The sequence below is a fragment of the Ranitomeya imitator genome, chromosome 2 (genome assembly GCF_032444005.1).
Source record: "Ranitomeya imitator isolate aRanImi1 chromosome 2, aRanImi1.pri, whole genome shotgun sequence".
NCBI lineage: Eukaryota > Metazoa > Chordata > Amphibia > Anura > Dendrobatidae > Ranitomeya > Ranitomeya imitator.
Genome location: NC_091283.1, coordinates 76,031,690 through 76,050,743, shown reverse-complemented (window position 1 = coordinate 76,050,743; position 19,054 = coordinate 76,031,690). Strand labels below are relative to the sequence as shown.

The following is a 19,054-nucleotide window of genomic DNA, read 5'->3' as shown; positions in this document are numbered from 1 at the left end:
ATTGTTGTCACCTTTGCCTATCCCGAAGAGGCCTTGGACGCACATTTCCATGGACTTTATTTCGGATCTCCCTGTCTCTCAAAAAATGTCCGTCATCTGGGTTGTGTGTGATCGCTTTTCTAAAATGGTTCATCTGGTACCCTTGCCTAAGTTGCCTTCCTCCTCTGAGTTGGTCCCTCTGTTTTTTCAGAATGTGGTTCGTTTGCATGGGATTCCTGAGAACATCGTTTCTGACAGGGGATCCCAGTTTGTGTCTAGATTTTGGCGGACGTTCTGTGCTAAGATGGGCATTGATTTGTCCTTTTCGTCTGCATTCCATCCTCAGACGAATGGCCAGACTGAACGAACTAATCAGACCTTGGAAACTTATTTAAGGTGTTTTGTTTCTGCTGATCAGGATGACTGGGTTACCTTTTTGCCGCTGGCCAAGTTTGCCCTTAATAATCGGGCTAGTTCTGCTACCTTGGTTTCTCCTTTCTTTTGTAATTCGGGGTTTCATCCTCGTTTTTCCTCTGGTCAGGTGGAACCTTCTGATTGTCCTGGAGTGGACATGGTGGTGGATAGGTTGCATCGGATTTGGAGTCATGTGGTGGACAATTTGAAGTTGTCCCAGGAGAAGGCTCAGCAGTTTGCTAATCGCCGTCGCCGCGTGGGTCCTCGACTTCTTGTTGGTGACTTGGTGTGGTTGTCTTCTCGTTTTGTTCCTATGAAGGTCTCTTCTCCTAAGTTCAAGCCTCGGTTCATCGGTCCCTATAGGATCTTGGAAATTCTTAACCCTGTGTCGTTTCGTTTGGATCTCCCGGCATCGTTTGCTATTCATAATGTGTTCCATCGGTCGTTGTTGCGGAAGTATGAGGTACCTGTTGTTCCTTCGCTTGAGCCTCCTGCTCCAGTGCTGGTGGAGGGAGAATTGGAGTATGTTGTGGAGAAGATCTTGGATTCTCGTGTTTCCAGACGGAAACTCCAGTATTTGGTCAAGTGGAAGGGTTATGGTCAGGAGGATAATTCTTGGGTGGTTGCCTCGGATGTTCATGCTGATGATTTGGTTCGCGCTTTTCATAGGGCTCATCCTGGTCGCCCTGGTGGTTCTCGTGAGGGTTCGGTGACCCCTCCTCAAGGGGGGGTACTGTTGTGAGTTCTGTTTTTGGGCTCCCTCTGGTGGTTACTGATGGTACTGGGTGACTTGTCTTTCCTGGGTTTCTGGGTTCCACCTGTTCCATCAGCATATGGGAGTTTCCTATTTAACCTGGCTTTGCTGGCATTTCCTCGCCGGTTATCAATGTATCCAGTGTGTCTTGTTTCCTCTGCTCCCTGCTCCTAGAACCTTCTGGACAAGCTAAGTTTGGATTTTCCTGTTTTGTGTTTTGCTTAATTTGGTTTTTAGTCCAGCCTGCAGAAATGTGATTCTCTGCTGCTGGTTGCTCTAGTGGGCTGAAATTGCTTTTCATGTACCATGAGTTGGCACATGAGTTCAAGTAATTTCAGGATGGTTTTTTGAAGGGTTTTTCACTGACCGCGCAGTTCACTTTTGTATCCTCTGCTATCTAGCTTTAGCGGGCCTCATTTTGCTGAAACTGTTTTCATTCTATGTATGTGCTTTCCTCTCATTTCACCGTCATTATATGTGGGGGGCTGCTATTTGCTGTGGGGTATTTCTCTGGAGGCAAGAGAGGTCTGTGTTTCTTCTAATAGAGGAAGTTAGATCTTCGGCTGGAGCGAGACGTCTAGGATCATCGTAGGCACGTTCCCCGGCTACATTTATTTGTGTGTTAGGTTCAGGGTCGCGGTCAGCTCAGGTTCCATCGCCCTAGAGCTTGTTTGTATCTGTGCTTGTCCTTTTTGTGATCCCCTGCCATTGGGATCATGACAGGGGGCTGCCTTATTACAGGGTCTGACTATGGGGGTGCTGCCTTATTACAGAGTCTGACTATGGGGGCTGCCTTATTACAGGGTCTGACTATGGGGGCTGCCTTATTACAGGGTCTGACTATGGGGGTGCTGCCTTATTACAGGGTCTGACTATGGGGGCTGCCTTATTACAGGATCTGACTATGTGGGCTGCCTTATTACAGAGTGTGACTATGGGGGTGCTGCCTTATTACGGGGTCTGACTATGTGGGCTGCCTTATTACAGAGTCTGACTATGGGGGTGCTGCCTTATTACAGGGTCTGACTATGGGGGTGCTGCCTTATTACAGGATCTGACTATGGGGGCTGCCTTATTACAGGGTCTGACTATGGGGGCTGCCTTATTACAGGATCTGACTATGTGGGCTGCCTTATTACAGAGTCTGACTATGGGGGTGCTGCCTTATTACGGGGTCTGACTATGTGGGCTGCCTTATTACAGAGTCTGACTATGGGGGCTGCCTTATTACAGGATCTGACTATGGGGGTGCTGCCTTATTACAGGATCTGACTATGGGGGCTGCCTTATTACAGGGTCTGACTATGGGGGCTGCCTTATTACAGGGTCTGACTATGGGGGTCTGCCTTATTACAGGGTCTGCCTATATGGGGGTGCTGCCTTATTACAGTGTCTGCTTATAGGGCTGCCTTATGCTATAGAGTCTGCCTATGGGGAGCACATTATACTATATTGTGGACTATTTGGTGCATTATGCTACTGTATATGGAGGCTATCTAGGGGGCCATCATACAGTATGGAGATTACAGTGTGGGAGTCATTATACATTGTTGGAGCCATCAAACAGTTTGGGGGCTACTAAGGGGTCAGTATACGGTGTGGATGGTACTATACAGTGAGGGGGCATTATACTGTATAGGGGAGCTGTACAGGGGGGAGACTCGGGACATTATTAAATGTAAAGTTTGCACTTATTGTTATAGGGGAACTAAGGTTACTGTGACTATCAAAGGGGCACACAGGGCAATATTACTTTCTAGGGGGGCAAAATATGGGCACTGTTTTCTAGGGCACTTGCACCCGACATTACTATATTCTAGAGGGGTGCTTTAGAATTTAGCAGGCACAGAGAACCACACAGCAGGTGCAGTAATTGGGACACATACGGCAGCAGCGGCTCAGTATTGGTGTATCAGGTGCAGTAAAAGGGACACATATGGCAGCAGCGGCTCAGTATTGGGGTATGAGGTGTAGTAATAGGGACATAAGGCAGCAGCGGCTCAGTATTGGGGTATCCGGGGCAGTAATAGGGACATAAGGCAGCAGCGGCTCAGTATTGGGGTATCAGGTGCAGTAAAAGGGACACATATGGCAGCAGCGGCTCAGTATTGGGGTATCCGGGGCAGTAATAGGGACATAAGGCAGCAGCGGCTCAGTATTGGGGTATCAGGTGCAGAAATAGGGACAAATACGGCAGCAGCGGCTCAGTATTGGAGTATCAGGTGTAGTAATAGGGACATAAGGCAGCAGCGGCTCAGTATTGGGGTGTCAGGAGCAGTAATAGGGACACATATGGCAACAGCAGCTCAGTATTGGGGTATCAGGGGCAGTAATAGGAACACATATGGTAGCAGCGGCTCAGTATTGGGGTATCAGGTGCAGTAATAGGGACACATACGGCAGCAGAAGCTCAGTATTGGGGTATCAGGCTCAGTATTGGGGTATCAGGGGCAATAATAGGGACACATACGGTGGCAGCGGCTCAGTATTGGGGTATCAGCAGTATGAGGAGTTTGTGCAGGTTGGGAATAGATGATGATGGGGCTGGAATATGAGAAGCGAAATGTGTCTTTGTTGTATCCTCTGCAGGTGAGTCGTTGCTGGAAGAAGTTGTCATGTCGGTCTGGGCCAGATCGAAAAGACGGGAAAAATGAACAATTCCATCAGAAAGAAAGTCAGCGGTAAGACATTATCTGTAACTGTGCTGTGATCTCTTATATGTTCTGTAGGGCTGGTATCTACCACTGACCATATGGCGGTAATATCCATATTGGTCTTTATATAGAGATTATCTTCAGTAACAGCGCGGTCATCTGCTGAGGTTCTCCTCCGGGTGCGTCACCGAGTTGTAATCAAGGTTACCTGGTTAGGGGCCCACTCAGAAGTTTCGCCCCCCCCTGAACCAAAACGCTAGCTACGCCTCTGTCTAAGCTGTTATATGTCCATGAAGAATAACTATTTCTGGCAATTATATAACTTGTAATTTGCAAGTTTTCTCCTCTGCAGACTTTGACCCAGATTTATCAGAATTTTGGTGTAAATTACCGTATATACTCGAGTATAAACCAAACCGAGTAAAAATAAGCTGACCCCCCCCCCCCCCCTAATTTTGCCACAAAAAACTGGGAAAACTTCTACAGAATTTCTTTTAGTCTTTGCCTGATGAAGAGACCTGTGTAGTCTCGAAAGCTTGCAATTTGTTACCATCTTTTCCGATCTTTTGCAGCAGCTACCGGTAAATTTCAAAAATAAAAATAGATACCAATAAGGCTACTTTCACACTGGCGTTTTTTGCCAGACGTCGCAATGCGTCGTTTATGGCAAAAAACGCATCCTGCAAAGTTGTGTGCAGGATGCGTTTTTGCCCCATAGATTAACATTAGCGACGCATTGCTACACGTCATAACCGTCGTGCGACGGTTGCGCCGTGTTGTGGCGGACCGCCGGGAGCAAAAAACGTTACATGTAACGTTTTTTGCTCCTGACGGACCGCTTTTTCCGACCGCACATGCGTGGCCGGAACTCCGCCCCCACCTCCTCGCACCTCACAATGGGGCAGCGGATGCGCCGGAGAAATGCATCCGCTGCACCCGTTGTGCAGTGCGTCAAACGCTAGCGTCGGAATCTCTCCCTGACGCATTGCGACGGGGAGATTCTGACGCTAGTGTGAAAGTAGCCTAAAAATAAAATTAATTGAGCCATCAGTAAGTTAAGTATTTTTGAATATCCATATTGAATCAGGAGCCCCATATAATGCCCCATACAGTTCATGATGAACCCTATAAGATGCTCCATACAAAATATGCCCCATATAATGCTCCATAAAGTTCATCAAAGCCCCATAAGATGCTCCATATAAAACTGTGCCACATATAGTGCTGCATTTCAAGTTTATTATGGCCCCATAAGATGCTCCATACAAAACTGTGCCACAAATAATGTTCCATACAGTTCATTAAGGCCCCATAAGATGCTCCATATAACAATGTGCCACGTGCAATGCTTCTGCAATAAAAAAAAAATGACATACTCGCCTCTCGTCGCTGCCCACTGCTCCTCAGCATCCCGTCTCTCCGCTCTGACTGTTCAGGCAGAGGGCGGCGCGCACACTAATACGTCATAGCGCCCTCTGACCTGAGCAGTCACTGCAGAGGACGGGGAAGACGGGGCGGCGGTGGAACGCGGACAGGTGAATATGAAATACTCACCTGCTCCCGGTGCGGTCCCTGGCAGCTTCTCCGGACAGATGATCTCCGGCACCCGCAGCTTCTTCCTCTGTTCAGCGGTCACTGGTACCACTCATTACAGGAATGAATATGCGGCTCCACCCCTATGGGAATGGAGTCCATATTAATTACTTTAATGAGCAGTACCATGTGACCGCTGAAAAGAGGAAGAGCTGCGGGCGCCAGAGACCATGGGACGTGCAGGGACAGCGCCAGGAGCAGGTGAGTAGGCTACAGTCGTCTCTCTTCCTCACCCGCTGACCCCGCCGCCGACCATGACTCGAGTATAAGCCGAGAGGGGAACTTTCAGCCCCAAAAATTGGGCTGAAAATCTCGGCTTGTACTCGAGTATATACGGTATTTTGAAAAGTCACAAAATTTTGCAACTTTTAGCTTTTCTACACCAGTTTCTCCCAGCTGCACCAAAATTGATGAAGCTGGTGCAGGATGGGCTTGTGGAAGGGGCGTCATGCCACAGCTCATCTAATTCATCATGAGGTGCAGTGTTCTCTACCCCTGAAATCTCACTCCACACAGCCCATGAGACATTCTTTATTATTATAATACATTTTTTGCATCATTTATTTAATGGCGCTTTACATGCGAAAGGGGCAAATATAGACAAGTACAATAAACATGAGCAAAACAAGGCACACACAAGTACAGAAGGAGAGAGGACCCTGCCCGCGAGGGCTCTCAGTCTAAAGGGGATGGGTGAGGATACAGTAGGAGAGGGTAGATCTGGTTATGCGGCGGTTCAGTAGACTGAGGATCACTGCAGATTGTAGGCTTGTCGGAAGAGGCTGGGGAATAACGGGGAGACAGGTGGATTAGTCGGGCAACAGAGTGTAGGATGTATTGGAGTGGTGTCAGAGTGCTAGAGGGGAGGCCAGAGAGTAGGAGGTTGCAGTAATCGAGGCAGGAAATGATAAGGGCGTGCACTAGTGTTTTTGTGGTTTCATGGTCAGGGAATGTACGGATCCGTGAAATATTTTTGAGTTTGAGTCGGCAGGAGGAGGCAAGGGCTTGGATATGTGGCTTGAAAGAGAGGGCAGAGTCAAGGATCACCCCAAGGCACCGGGTGTGTGGGACTGGGGAAAGTAAGCAGCCATTGACATTGATGGATAGGACTGGTGGAGGGGTAGAGTGAGATGGGGAAAGATGATGAATTCTATTTTGTCCATGTTCAGTTTTAGAAAGCGAGTAGAAAAGAAAGCTGAAATAGCAGACAGACAGTGTGGGATTTTGGTCAGTACGGACGTGAGGTCAGGTACAGGTAGGTAGATCTGCGTGTCATCGGCGTAGAGATGATACTGCAAACCGTGGGATTCTATGAGCTGTCTAAGGCCAAAGGTGTAGATGGAGAAGAGTAGAGGTCCAAGAACTGAGCCTTGGGGGACAGAGAGACAGGGGGCGAGGTGAGGAGGTGGTGTGGGAGGGAGACACTGAATGTTCGGTCTGTTAGATATGATGAGATCCAGGATAGGGCCAAGTCTGTGATGCCAAGAGATGAGAGAATCTGTAGTAGGAGGGAATGGTCCACAGTGTCGAAGGCAGAAGATAGGTCCAGGAGAAAGAGGACAGAGTAGCGTCCCTTGCTCTTGGCAGTTAGCAGGTCGTTGGTGACTTACGCTCCTGATTCATGCGCCTCTTCATGAATCAGGAGCATATGACTCCACCACACTCCCTCATCAAGACAAACATGAAAACTGACAGTCTTGATGAATTGGGACCTGTATGTTTAATTTTTTGTCTTTGACAAGTGGTATGAGACTATCTGCACATGGTGGATTCCATCTCCCTTGTCTCTATGTACCACATCCTCAGAAGCAGCAGGAGAATGAAGGAAAGTAAAAAAGCAGTTCTGAGAAAGTGTAAGTGTGAATCCAGTTTTGGGGTGTGATATAACAGCACTACATGTGTGCCTTTCTCTCTTACCCTGCTTCTTCCTCCCATCTCCTCATCTTCAATAGACAGCTGTAATATGATTTTTAAGTGAGCACATCATATGTAGCACATCCCCAGAAACAGCTGGAGTATGGCAGAACTTAAAAAGCAGTACTGAGAAGTTTAGATGTGAATCCAGCTTTGTGGTGGGATAAACCACACTGTCTGTGTGCCTCTCTCTCTCTCAATCTGCTCCTTCCTCCCCTCTCTTCACCTTCAATAGGCATCTGTTATATGATCATTTAGTGAGCACATCCTATGTAGCACATCTTCAGAAACAGTAGGAGCATGGAGGACATTAAAAAACAGTACTGAGCAGGGTAGATGTGAATACAACTTTGGGGTGGGATAAACAACTCTATCAATGTGCCTCTTTATCTCTCTTTCTTACTCTGTTCCTTCTTCTCCTCACCTTCAATAGGCAGCTGTAAAATGATCCTTTAGTGAGCCGGAAGTGAATAAACAGTTCAGAAATCAGTGGTGTAGCATTAGTTGCCAGCATCCCTGTGTGTCCTCTCTCCCTCCTCCCGACAGGGATGCCAACATACTCACCACCCCTGCTGCATTGCGGTGTTCCTGCTGTCTTCTGTGCTTCTTGCTGCCATGGTTCCCCTTGAGCTGTGCATGTGTAACACCCCAGGGTCCTGGTTGGCAGTGGCATTGCTTTCCTCATGGGTAGAGTAATGTCACACATGGAAGCAAAGGAAGATCTTCTTTATCAGGTAATCACAAGCACACAACATGTTTACACACCAGGCCAGAAGGGGGAGCTCTAAACCTGGATTAAGGGGAACTTCGCTATATATACATTGTTTTTTGGAGGGAAAGTCAGTTAGTGAGTTCCAGACAGTTAGACTGCTCCAGTCTGCTGTCTGGCACTGAGGCAGAGAGTCGTGTGAGGGGCCGTGCAGCCAAAGGTGATGCAGCTCCAGGATTAAGAGAATACAGAAGGAAGAACAGATTTGTAGTGGGCGTGCAGGAGAGCGAAGCACAGGAGAGTGACAACTGGGAAGAATAGCTGTGACTGGGCTACCTCCCTACAGAGCGCAGATTCCAGTAGCCGGAAGACCAAGGTTGTGTTGAACTCTAGGAGGCACAGCAGAAACTGGCAGGACATTTGGACTACATGTAACCTGTCCACCCTAATACCCAGGAGACACAGTGGCGCATAGAGCCCGGGTCATTATAGAGACCCTGTAAAAAGGCTCAAGCCACCTGTCATACAGGTTAGTGTCCAACCTTTATGAGTGACAGAGAGAACTGTGAGGACCTTGATAGAAGTCACAGGCAGCAAGGGACTACACCAAAGCTCTGGTAGAAAGGCTTTCATCTCCACCTAGTAAAGGGGACTGTGAACTTGCTTCCAAGCGGGCTGGACCCTGCCTGTACTTGTGATGTGGTGCCCTGGACTGTGGATTCCTGAAGTCTTTGGTAAACCAGGTAAAGAGACTGCAAACCTGTGTCCTCCGTTCTTTATTGCACCAATCACCATCCTCATCTATACACCGGGAGCCCTGAGGACCTACTTCACCTGTGGGAAGTTATACCATCTAGCTGCCATAACATCACCCCAGAGGACCCTTTTAACCCCTTAATCCCATTGGACGTACTATCCCGTCAAGGTGACCTAGGACTTAATTCCCAGTGATGGGATAGTACGTCCAGCGAGATCAGCTGCGCTCACGGGGGGAGCGCGGCTGACCGCGGCTGGGTGTCAGCTGACTATCACAGCTGACATCCGGCTCTATGTGCCAGGAGCGGTCATGGACCGCCTCTGGCACATTAACCCCCGGCACACTGCCATCAAACATGATCGCAGCGTTCCAGGGGCATAGGGAAGCATTGCGCAGGGAGGGGGCTCCCTGCCGACTTCCCTGAAACCCTCAGTACAAGGCGATGTGCTCACCTTGTACCGAGCGTCTCCTCCCTGCAGGCCCCGGATCCAAATGGCCGCGGGGCTGCATCCTGCTCCTGCAGGTAAGCCTGCAGCCCTGCTTGTCAGATGGCTGATCTGACACAGTGCTCTGCAAAGTGTCAGATCAGCGATCTGACCCTATGACATGATGCCCCACCCTGGGGCAATGCTATAAAGTAAATATAAAAAAAAATTCATATGTGTAAAAAAAAAAATTCCAAAATAAAGAATAAAATATATATATATATATATATATATATATATATATATATATATATGTATATTGTTCCCATAAATACATTACTTTATCTAAATAAAAAAAACAATAAAAGTACACATATTTAGTATCGCTGCATCCGTAACGACCCGACCTATAAAACTGTCCCACTAGTTAAACCCTTCAGTGAACACCGTAAAAAAAATTAAAAAAAAACGAGGCAAAAAACAACCCTTTATTGTCATACCACCGAACAAAAAGTGGAATAGCACGCAATCAAAAAGACGGATATAAATAATCATGGTACTGCTGAAAACGTCATCTTGTCCCACAAAAAACGAGCCACCACACAGCATCATCAGTGAAAAATAAAAAAGTTACAGTCCTCAGATTAAAGCGATGCAAAAATAATTCTTTTTTCTATAAACTAGTTTTTATCGTATAAAAGCGCCAAAACATAAAAAAAATCTAAATGAGGTATCGCTGCAATCGTACTGACCCGAAGAATAAAACTGCTTTATCCATTTTACCTAACGCGGAATGGTATAAACGCCCCCCCACCCCCAAAAAAAAAGAAATTCATGAATAGCTGTTTTTTGGTCTTACTGCCTCACAAAAATCGGAATAAAAAGCGATAAAAAAAGTCACGTCCCCAAAAATGTTACCAATAAAAACGACAACTCGTCCCGCAAAAAACAAGACCTCACATGACTCTGTGGACAAAAATATGGAAAAATTATAGCTCTCAAAATGTGGTAACGCAAAAAAAAATTTTTTGCAATAAAAAGCGTCTTTTAGTGTGTGACAGCTGCCAATCATAAAAATCCGCTAAAATCCAGCTATAAAAGTAAATCATACCCCCCTTCATCACCCCCTTAGTTAGGGAAAAATAAAAAAATGTATTTATTTCTATTTTCCCATGAGGGTTAGGGCTAGGGTTAGGGTTGGGGCTAGGGTTGGGGCTAGGGTTAGGGTTGGGGTTAGGGTTATGGTTGGTGCTAGGGTTAGGGATGGGGCTAGGGTTAGGGTTTGGATTACATTTACGGTTGGATTAGGGTTAGGGGTGTGTCAGGGTTAGGGGTGTGGTTAGGGTTATGGTTGGGATTAGAATTAAGGGTGTGTTGGGATTAGGGGTGTGTTTGGGTTAGGGTTTCAGTTAGAATTGGGGGGTTTCCACTGTTTAGGCACATCAGGGCTCTCCAAACGCGACATGGCGTCCGATCTCAATTCCAGCCAATTCTGCGTTGAAAAATTAAAACAGTGCTCCTTCCCTTCCGAGCTCTCCCGTGCACCCAAACAGGGGTTTACCCCAACATATGGGGCATCAGCGTACTCAGGACAAATTGGACAACAGCTTCTGGGGTCCAATTTCTCTTGTTACCCGTGGGAAAATAAAAATTTGGGGGGCTAGAAAAACATTTTTGTGGGACAAAAAAGATTTTTCATTTTCATGGCTCTGCATTATAAACTGTAGTGAAATACTTGGGGGTTCAAAGTTTTCACAACATAGCTAGATAAGTTCCTTGGGGGGTCTAGGTTCCAATATGGGGTCACTTGTGGGGGGTTTCTAATGTCTAGGTACATCCGGGGCTCTGCAAATGCAACGTGACGCCTGCAGACCAATCCAGTCTGCATTCCAAATGGCGCTCCGTCCCTTCCGAGCTCTGCCATGCGCCCAAACGGTGGTCCCCCCCCCCCCCACATATGGGGTATCAGCGTACTCAGGACAAATTGGACAACTTTTGGGGACCAATTTCTCCTGTTACCCTTGGGAAAATACAAAACTGGGTGTTGAAGATAATTTTCTGTAAAAAAAAATATTTTCTATTTTCACGGCTCTGCGTTATTAACTGTAGTGAAACACTTGGGGGTTCAAAGTTCTCACAACACATTTAGATAAGTTCCTTGGGGGGTCTAGTTTCCAATATGGGGTCACTTGTGGGGGGTTTCTTCTGTTTAGGTACATTAGGAGCTCTGCAAACGCAATGTGACGCCTGCAGACCATTCCATCTACAGTAAGTCTGCATTCCAAATGGGGCTCCTTCCCTTCCGAGCTCTGCCATGCGCCCAAACGGTGGTTACCCCCCACATATGGGGTATCAGCATACTCAGGACAAATTGCACAACATCTTTAGGGGTTCAATTTCTCCTGTTACCCTTGGGAAAATACAAAACTGGGGGCTAAAAAAGAATTTTTGTGAAAAAAAAGAATTTTTATTTTCACGGCTCTGCGTTATAAACTGTAGTGAAACACTTGGGGTTCAAAGCTCTCACAACACATCTAGATAAGATCCTTAGGGGGTCTACTTTCCAAAATGTCACTTGTGGGGGGTTTCAATGTTTAGGCACATCAGTGGCTCCCCAACGCAACATGGCGTCCCATCTCAATTCCAACCAATTTTGCATTGAAAAGTCAAACGGCGCTCCTTCCCTTCCGAGCTCTGTCATGCACCCAAACAGTGGTTTACCTCCACATATAGGGTATCAGCGTACTCAGGACAAATTGCACAACAACTTTTGGGGTACAATTTCTTCTGGTACCCTTAGGAAAATAAAAAATTGGGGGCGAAAATTTCATTTTTGTGAAAAAATATTTTTTATTTTTACTTCTCTACGTTATAAACTTCTGTGAAGCACTTGGTGGGTCAAAGTGCTCACCACACATCTAGATAAGTTCCTTAGGGGGTCTACTTTCCAAAATGGTGTCACTTGTGGGGGGTTTCAATGTTTATGCACATTAGTGGCTCTCCAAACGCAACATGGCGTCCCATCTCAATTCCAGCCAATTTTCCTTTGAAAAGTCAAACGGCGCTCCTTCCCTTCCGGGCTCTGCCATGCGCCCAAACAGTGGTTTACCCCCACATATGGGGTATCAGCGTACTCAGGACAAATTGTACAACAACTTTTGGGGTCCATTTTCTGCTGTTACCCTTGGTAAAATAAAACAAATTGGAGCTGAAGTAAATTTTTTTTTAAAACATTACACAAATTCCTGTGAAACACCTGAAGGGTTAATAAACTTCTTGAATGTGGTTTTGAGGACCTTGAGGGGTGCAGTTTTTAGAATGGTGTCACACTTGGGTATTTTCTATCATATAGACCCCTCAAATCAAAATGACTTCAAATGTGACATGGTCCCTAAAAAAAATGGTGTTGTAAAAATGAGAAATTGCTGGTCAACTTTTAACCCTTATAACTCCCTAACAAAAAAAAAAATTTGTTTCCAAAATTGTGCTGATGTAAAGTAGACATGTGGGAAATGTTACTTATTAAGTATTTTGTGTGACATATCTCTGTGATTTAAGAGCATACAAATTCAAAGTTGGAAAATTGCGAAATTTTCAAAAGTTTCACCAAATTTCCATTTTTTTCACAAATAAATGCAAGTAATATCAAAGAAATGTTACCACCATCATGAAGTACAATATGTTTCGAGAAAAAAATGTCAGAATCACCAGGATCCGTTGAAGTGTTCCAGAGTTATAACCTCATAAAGGGACAGTGGTCAGAATTGTAAAAATTGGCCAGTCATTAGCGTGCAAACTACCCTCGGGGCTTAAGGGGTTAGGCAGTGTCGGTCCTCACTGACCGAATATCACAGGTGGCGTCACGAACAAACTTTATTCTCAAAATCCCTTTAAGGACATTCCCTTTAACATGGGTGCCCAGGGCCACAGACCGGGTCGCCGCCACCGTGACATCCCCCTTTAAGTACCAGACCCGGTACCGAGTACCCCACGCGGGTGTTCCGCATGCCATACAGGTCTCCCTGCGGCGCTGATAGTGAAAATGCCCCCAGTCAATAGCTGGGTGGTATCGAGGTATATAAGCCACGCTTCCCAGTTGGGAGGTGCCTGAGCAACGTTCTCCATTCTGTAGTGTTGCCATGTCCCTGTATTCCATGTTACATGTGTTTGAACCTTTTCATATATCCCGTGTTGCATAGTCCTGAACCGTGAAGGCGATTGGGCGTACCTGAACCATGACACTAGATCTGCGGTACCTGATCCCTGAAGCCGTACCTGCGATACGTGAACCATGACACCGCACCTGATGTACAGTACCTGAACCCTAAAGCCGCTCCTGCAGTACCTGAACCCTGACGCCACTCCTTCTGTATCTAAACCCTGACATCGCACCTACAGTACCTGAACCCTGAATTTGCTCATGTGGTACCTGAGCCTGAGACCTCATCGGCGGTATCTGATCCCTGAAGCCGTACCTGCGATACGTGAACCATGACACCGCACCTGATGTACAGTACCTGAACCCTGACGCCACTCCTTCTGTATCTAAACCCTGACATCGCACCTACAGTACCTGAACCCTGAAGCTGCTCATGTGGTACCTGAGCCTGAGACCTCATCGGCGATACCTGATCCCTGAAGCCGTACCTGCGATACATGAACCATGACACCGTACCTGATGTACAGTACCTGAACCCTAAAGCCGCTCCTGCAGTACCTGAACCCTGACACCACTCCTTCTGTATCTAAACCCTGACATCGCACCTACAGTACCTGAACCCTGAAGCTGCTCATGTGGTACCTGAGCCTGAGACCTCATCAGCGGTACCTGATCCCTGAAGCCGTACCTGCGATACGTGAACCATGACACCGCACCTGATGTACAGTACCTGAACCCTAAAGCCGCTCCTGCAGTACCTGAACCCTGACACCACTCCTTCTGTATCTAAACCCTGACATCGCACCTACAGTACTTGAACCCTGAAGCTGCTCATGTGGTACCTGAGCCTGAGACCTCATCAGTGGTACCTGATCCCTGAAGCCGTACCTGCGATACGTGAACCATGACACCGCACCTGATGTACAGTACCTGAACCCTAAAGCCGCTCCTGCAGTACCTGAACCCTGACACCACTCCTTCTGTATCTAAACCCTGACATCGCACCTACAGTACTTGAACCCTGAAGCTGCTCATGTGGTACCTGAGCCTGAGACCTCATCAGTGGTACCTGATCCCTGAAGCCGTACCTGCGATACGTGAACCATGACACCGCACCTGATGTACAGTACCTGAACCCTAAAGCCGCTCCTGCAGTACCTGATCCCTGACACCACTCCTTCTGTATCTAAACCCTGACATCGCACCTACAGTACTTGAACCCTGAAGCTGCTCATATGGTACCTGAGCCTGAGACCTCATCGGCGGTACCTGAAGCCGCCCCTGCGTACCCGAACCTGAAACCATTCCGGCAGTACTTGAACCAGCACCACTGTCTGTCCTGGTTAACATTTCAGAGCCTGTACTGTCGGAACCCGTTCCAGTATCCGAGTCCTGTCCTGCCAGTGACTCCAAGTCATCGTCCGTTCTGCCTGGTGACCCAGAATCTGTGTTGTCTGAACACTGTCTGAACCTCGCCTGTCAGTGACTCCGAGCCCATGCCTGTGTCTTTTATCCTGACCCCTGGGGTCAGCAGCTGCAGTACCGGGGACTGCCTAGGAGTGGTACCTGGCGGCTACCTGCAGCTCAAGCCTAACCTCACCATCAGGAGCTCTAGCAAAAAGCTGCTTAGCTACGCCCCTCCTAGGCAAGTCCGGCACGTGGCACAGTGGGTCCAAGATCCATGTGTATGACAAGTGGTAAAGAGAAGTGGCCGACACAAGATATATTACAAATTTAATGCAAAATTTATAGAGCAATATTTAAAAGATGGGAACTTCTAAAAGGTGTTTTTGTCAAAAAATATCACTACTCCTACCTAGAAGCTTTATTAAGTATTTGTAGCTCATCCTGATTAAATTAATTAGGTCTGGCCTATGCCAAAGGGCACGTTCACACTAACGCATTTTTGGACGTGTGGAGAACATATAGCATTAGGAGCCAATATTAGCATATGTGCATTTTATTTTTTAAATCTCAGCCAATGAAAGCACCAGATTCAGTTAAGCAGTATCTGTATGGCTTGTAAAGTAATTTAAAGGCTGAAAATAATCTAATAGGACCTATGCTATGACTATGTTTTTTAAATAGAACTATTAAATTATACAGTTTTATTAAAATATCACTTTTTTTTTTTACAGGAAGCACACTTTTACATGATGATGCCATTGATTACACTGCAACAAAAGTTTCCAATTTAACCTGATATTTGAAGATTTTACTGGAAATACAGAGGGTTGTTGTTGTTTTTTTTGCACACAGTAAACAGGAGGAAATCATCCATGTGAATAGGCAGCTATGTTTGGTGAATGCAACTGGTGTTCTACATTGCAAATATCACTATTAGGCAGCAGCAGAAGTGTCGGACAATGCACACGCTGTATTCTCAGGTCAGAGCTGCAGAGTTGATGTCCTTTTTACACATTACGTGTCTTTCCTGGATGTGGATTAGCATAAATATTCTCACACTTACCAGCGCTCCAGATTAGATCACCAGGGGATTTATGTGGCAGGGGTTGTGTATCTACAGTGCTATTTTCAATTTCCGGCATCACGTACATTTAGGTGAAAGTGGAGTGAATTTTATTATTAAAGGCATTGTCTCATCTTAATAAATGAAAAAAAGTGAAAAAAATCCGCTACATTCTTAAGAACACATGCATTTCCCCCCCCAAATCTGTAGTGTATTGCTCATTGTCAAGGTTACCGGCCACTTCAGGGGTGGTCAGTCTACGAAGCAAGGGCGTAGCTAGAGCTTTTGCCGCCCGGGGCTGCTCCCGAGTTTGGCGCCCCCCCTCCCCCCCCTCAATACACACAAAGGTTACCAAAAATAGGGCAACACACATGATAGGGTCTGCAAAAAAAAAAAACAAGTTCTGCTTACCTGACCGCGCTCCTGCTCTCTCCACGCAGCTGAAGCGTGCACTCGCCGGCGACTGACAATGACGTCAGAAGCCGTCGACGTGTGCGCTGCGGCCGACTTCAGCTGCCAGCCTGTTGTTGTTGTTGTTGTGGCTGTTGTTAACTATTGACGTACGGGCGCGGGCCCGCACGTCAATAGCGTTAAACAGCTGCAGCGCCGGCCACGGTTTTAGAGGGCCCCGGGCGAAAGAGTCTCAGTGGGCCCCCCCTTTAACACATAGCATGATTCATGATGCAGATACAGCAGAGAAATATAGCATAGCCACATAGCATATAACACAGCCCACGTAGCATATAGCACAGCCACGTAGTGTATAACACAGCCCACGCAGTATATAGCACAGCCCACATAGCGTATAGCACAGCCACGTAGTATATAACACAGCCACGTAGTATATAACACAGCCATGTAGTATATTGCACAGCCCACGTAGCATATTGCCCAGCCACGTAGTATATAACACAGCCATGTAGTATATTGCACAGCCCACGTAGCATATTGCCCAGCCACGTAGTATATTGCCCAGCCACGTAGTATATTGCCCAGCCACGTAGTATATTGCCCAGCCACGTAGTATATTGCCCAGCCACGTAGTATATTGCCCAGTCACGTAGTATATTGCCCAGCCACGTAGTATATTGCCCAGTGATGGAGTATACAGCACAGAGCCACGTAGTATACAGACTTAAAATAAAAAATAAACATATACTCACCCTCCGATGAATTCTGGCCCTGTATCGCACGAGGCAGCTTCCAGTCCCAGGGTTGGTATGAGCGCAGGACCTGTGATGATGTTGCGGTCACATGACCGTGACGTCATGGCAGGTCCTTCTCACATACCATCCTTGGCACCGAAAGCTGCCGCTTGCATGGAGCGGGGACTGGAGTGTTGCGAGGAGCGGGAAAGGCGATGGAGGGTGAGTATAGCAGGTTTTTTCATTTTTTAATTATTTTTAACATGACATATTTTTACTATTGATGCTGCATAGGCAGCATCAATAGTAAATAGTTGGGGACACACAGGGTTAATAGCAGCGGTAACGGAGTGCGTTACACCGCGGCCCGTTACCGCTGCTATTAACCCTGTGTGAGTGGTGACTGGAGGGGATTATGGAGCGGGCGCTGATTGTGGGGAGTATAGAGCAGGCGCCGGGCACTGACTGCAGCGGAGGGACTAATTGGACTGTGCCCGTCGCTGATTGGTCGCGGCAGCCATGACAGGCAGCTGCCGAGACCAATCAGCGACGACAGACAGAGGCCGCGACCAATGAATATCCGTGAAAGAAAGAAAGACAGAAGGACAGACAGAAAGACGGAAGTGTGACCCTTAGACAATGATGTAATATATATATATATATATATATATATATATATATATATATATATATATATATATATATACATATATACTTCTCACCTGTGTCTTGCCTCTCTGTTGTTTTCTGTCTCTGTTCTCTGTCTCCCTCTCTGATTTTCATATTTCCTTCTGCCTCTTCTTCCTGCTTGTCCGTGGCTCCGCCCCCGACATTTAGCCCCGCCCCTCCATGGCTCTTCACATTGTGAGAGCTGTGACGCTGCTGGAGGGGCGGGATCGGAGCTTCTGCTGCTGACTGCAGGTGCGGGGGTGAGTCACAGCGTGTGTGTCTGTGTGCCCCTGCTACACTGCAGCCAGCAACTCTGCACGGCCGCGCGCACTGCCAGCGCTCTGCTCCAGTCCTCATAATGCTGGGAGGAAGGAGCAGAGAATGAGTGCGCGCAGCCGCGCTGATAGCCGCCCCCACATTGTGCCGCCCGGGGCGGCCCGCACCCCCCTTCCTACGCCACTGCTACGAAGGCAAGGAGTGCACACTTGCTCACTATAAAGCCTTCAGGTGTTGCTCTGAAAATGGCACCATGGGGCAAAGCACTGGAGAGCACGCCGTTGGACCAGTGGCACAGCCATATCACCGGCCAGAACTGTCAATTTTCAGGAGTACATCACCTTCCAACAAGACATATTTTGGAGTCTTGTCCTTGTGTCTAAGTCTGCCGTCACACTCGCAGTATTTGGTCAGTATTTTACATCAGTATTTGTAAGTCAAAACCAGGAGTGGAACAAATAGAGGAAAAGTCTAATAGAAACATATGCACCACTTGTGTATTTATCACCCACTCCTGGTCTTGGCTTACAAATACTGATGTAGAATACTGACCAAATACTGCGAGTGTGACGGCAGCCTCTCAGAAACCCCGACAAACAGCTGATTTTGCTGGAGGAAGTCATGACCTATGACAGTAACAGTAGAGGAACATGGCTACCCTTAGTCTGGGGGGCACTATTGATCCTTGTGGAAACCGCCAAGTTGGCCAGAGAAGACATAGAGCAGGTAATGTTTCCTTTGGGAAATGGGATGTAAATTAGTTGTGTTCCAGGAGGAAGGAGACAGAATCTCTAGTGCCACCTATTGGAGGTAGCCCGTGTTAACCTTTTAACAAGCCTTGTTTGTTAACCTTTTAACAAGCCTTGTTACATAATTTGGGATATTTAGCCGAACCAGAGTCTTTTCCAAAAGGAGATGTTGGAGATGTTAGTCACGCACCAGACACGTGGATTTTGTAAGCCGTTTACGTGGTTGACGCTTGCTAAATTGTGGTGCAGAGTCCAAGGGATTTCTTAGGGTATGTTTCCACGTGCAGGAAACGCTGCGTGTCTGACGCTGCATAGAGCCGAAGCGTCAGACATGCAGCGTCCAGATGTTACAGCATAGTGGAGGGGATTGAATGAAATCCCGTCTCC

The 19,054-nt window shown here is 47.1% G+C and overlaps 1 long non-coding RNA gene across 1 annotated transcript in view; it reads right to left on the bottom strand.

Moving 5' to 3' along the window:
- Positions 1-17,795, bottom strand: part of LOC138667204 (uncharacterized) — a 53,133-nt gene extending 35,338 nt beyond the window's left edge. Inside the window, exon 1 of the long non-coding RNA XR_011318638.1 lies at positions 17,696-17,795. This is a non-coding gene — a long non-coding RNA (uncharacterized lncRNA). The remainder of the gene's footprint in view (positions 1-17,695) is intronic.
- Between the last annotated feature and the right edge of the window lie 1,259 nt (positions 17,796-19,054).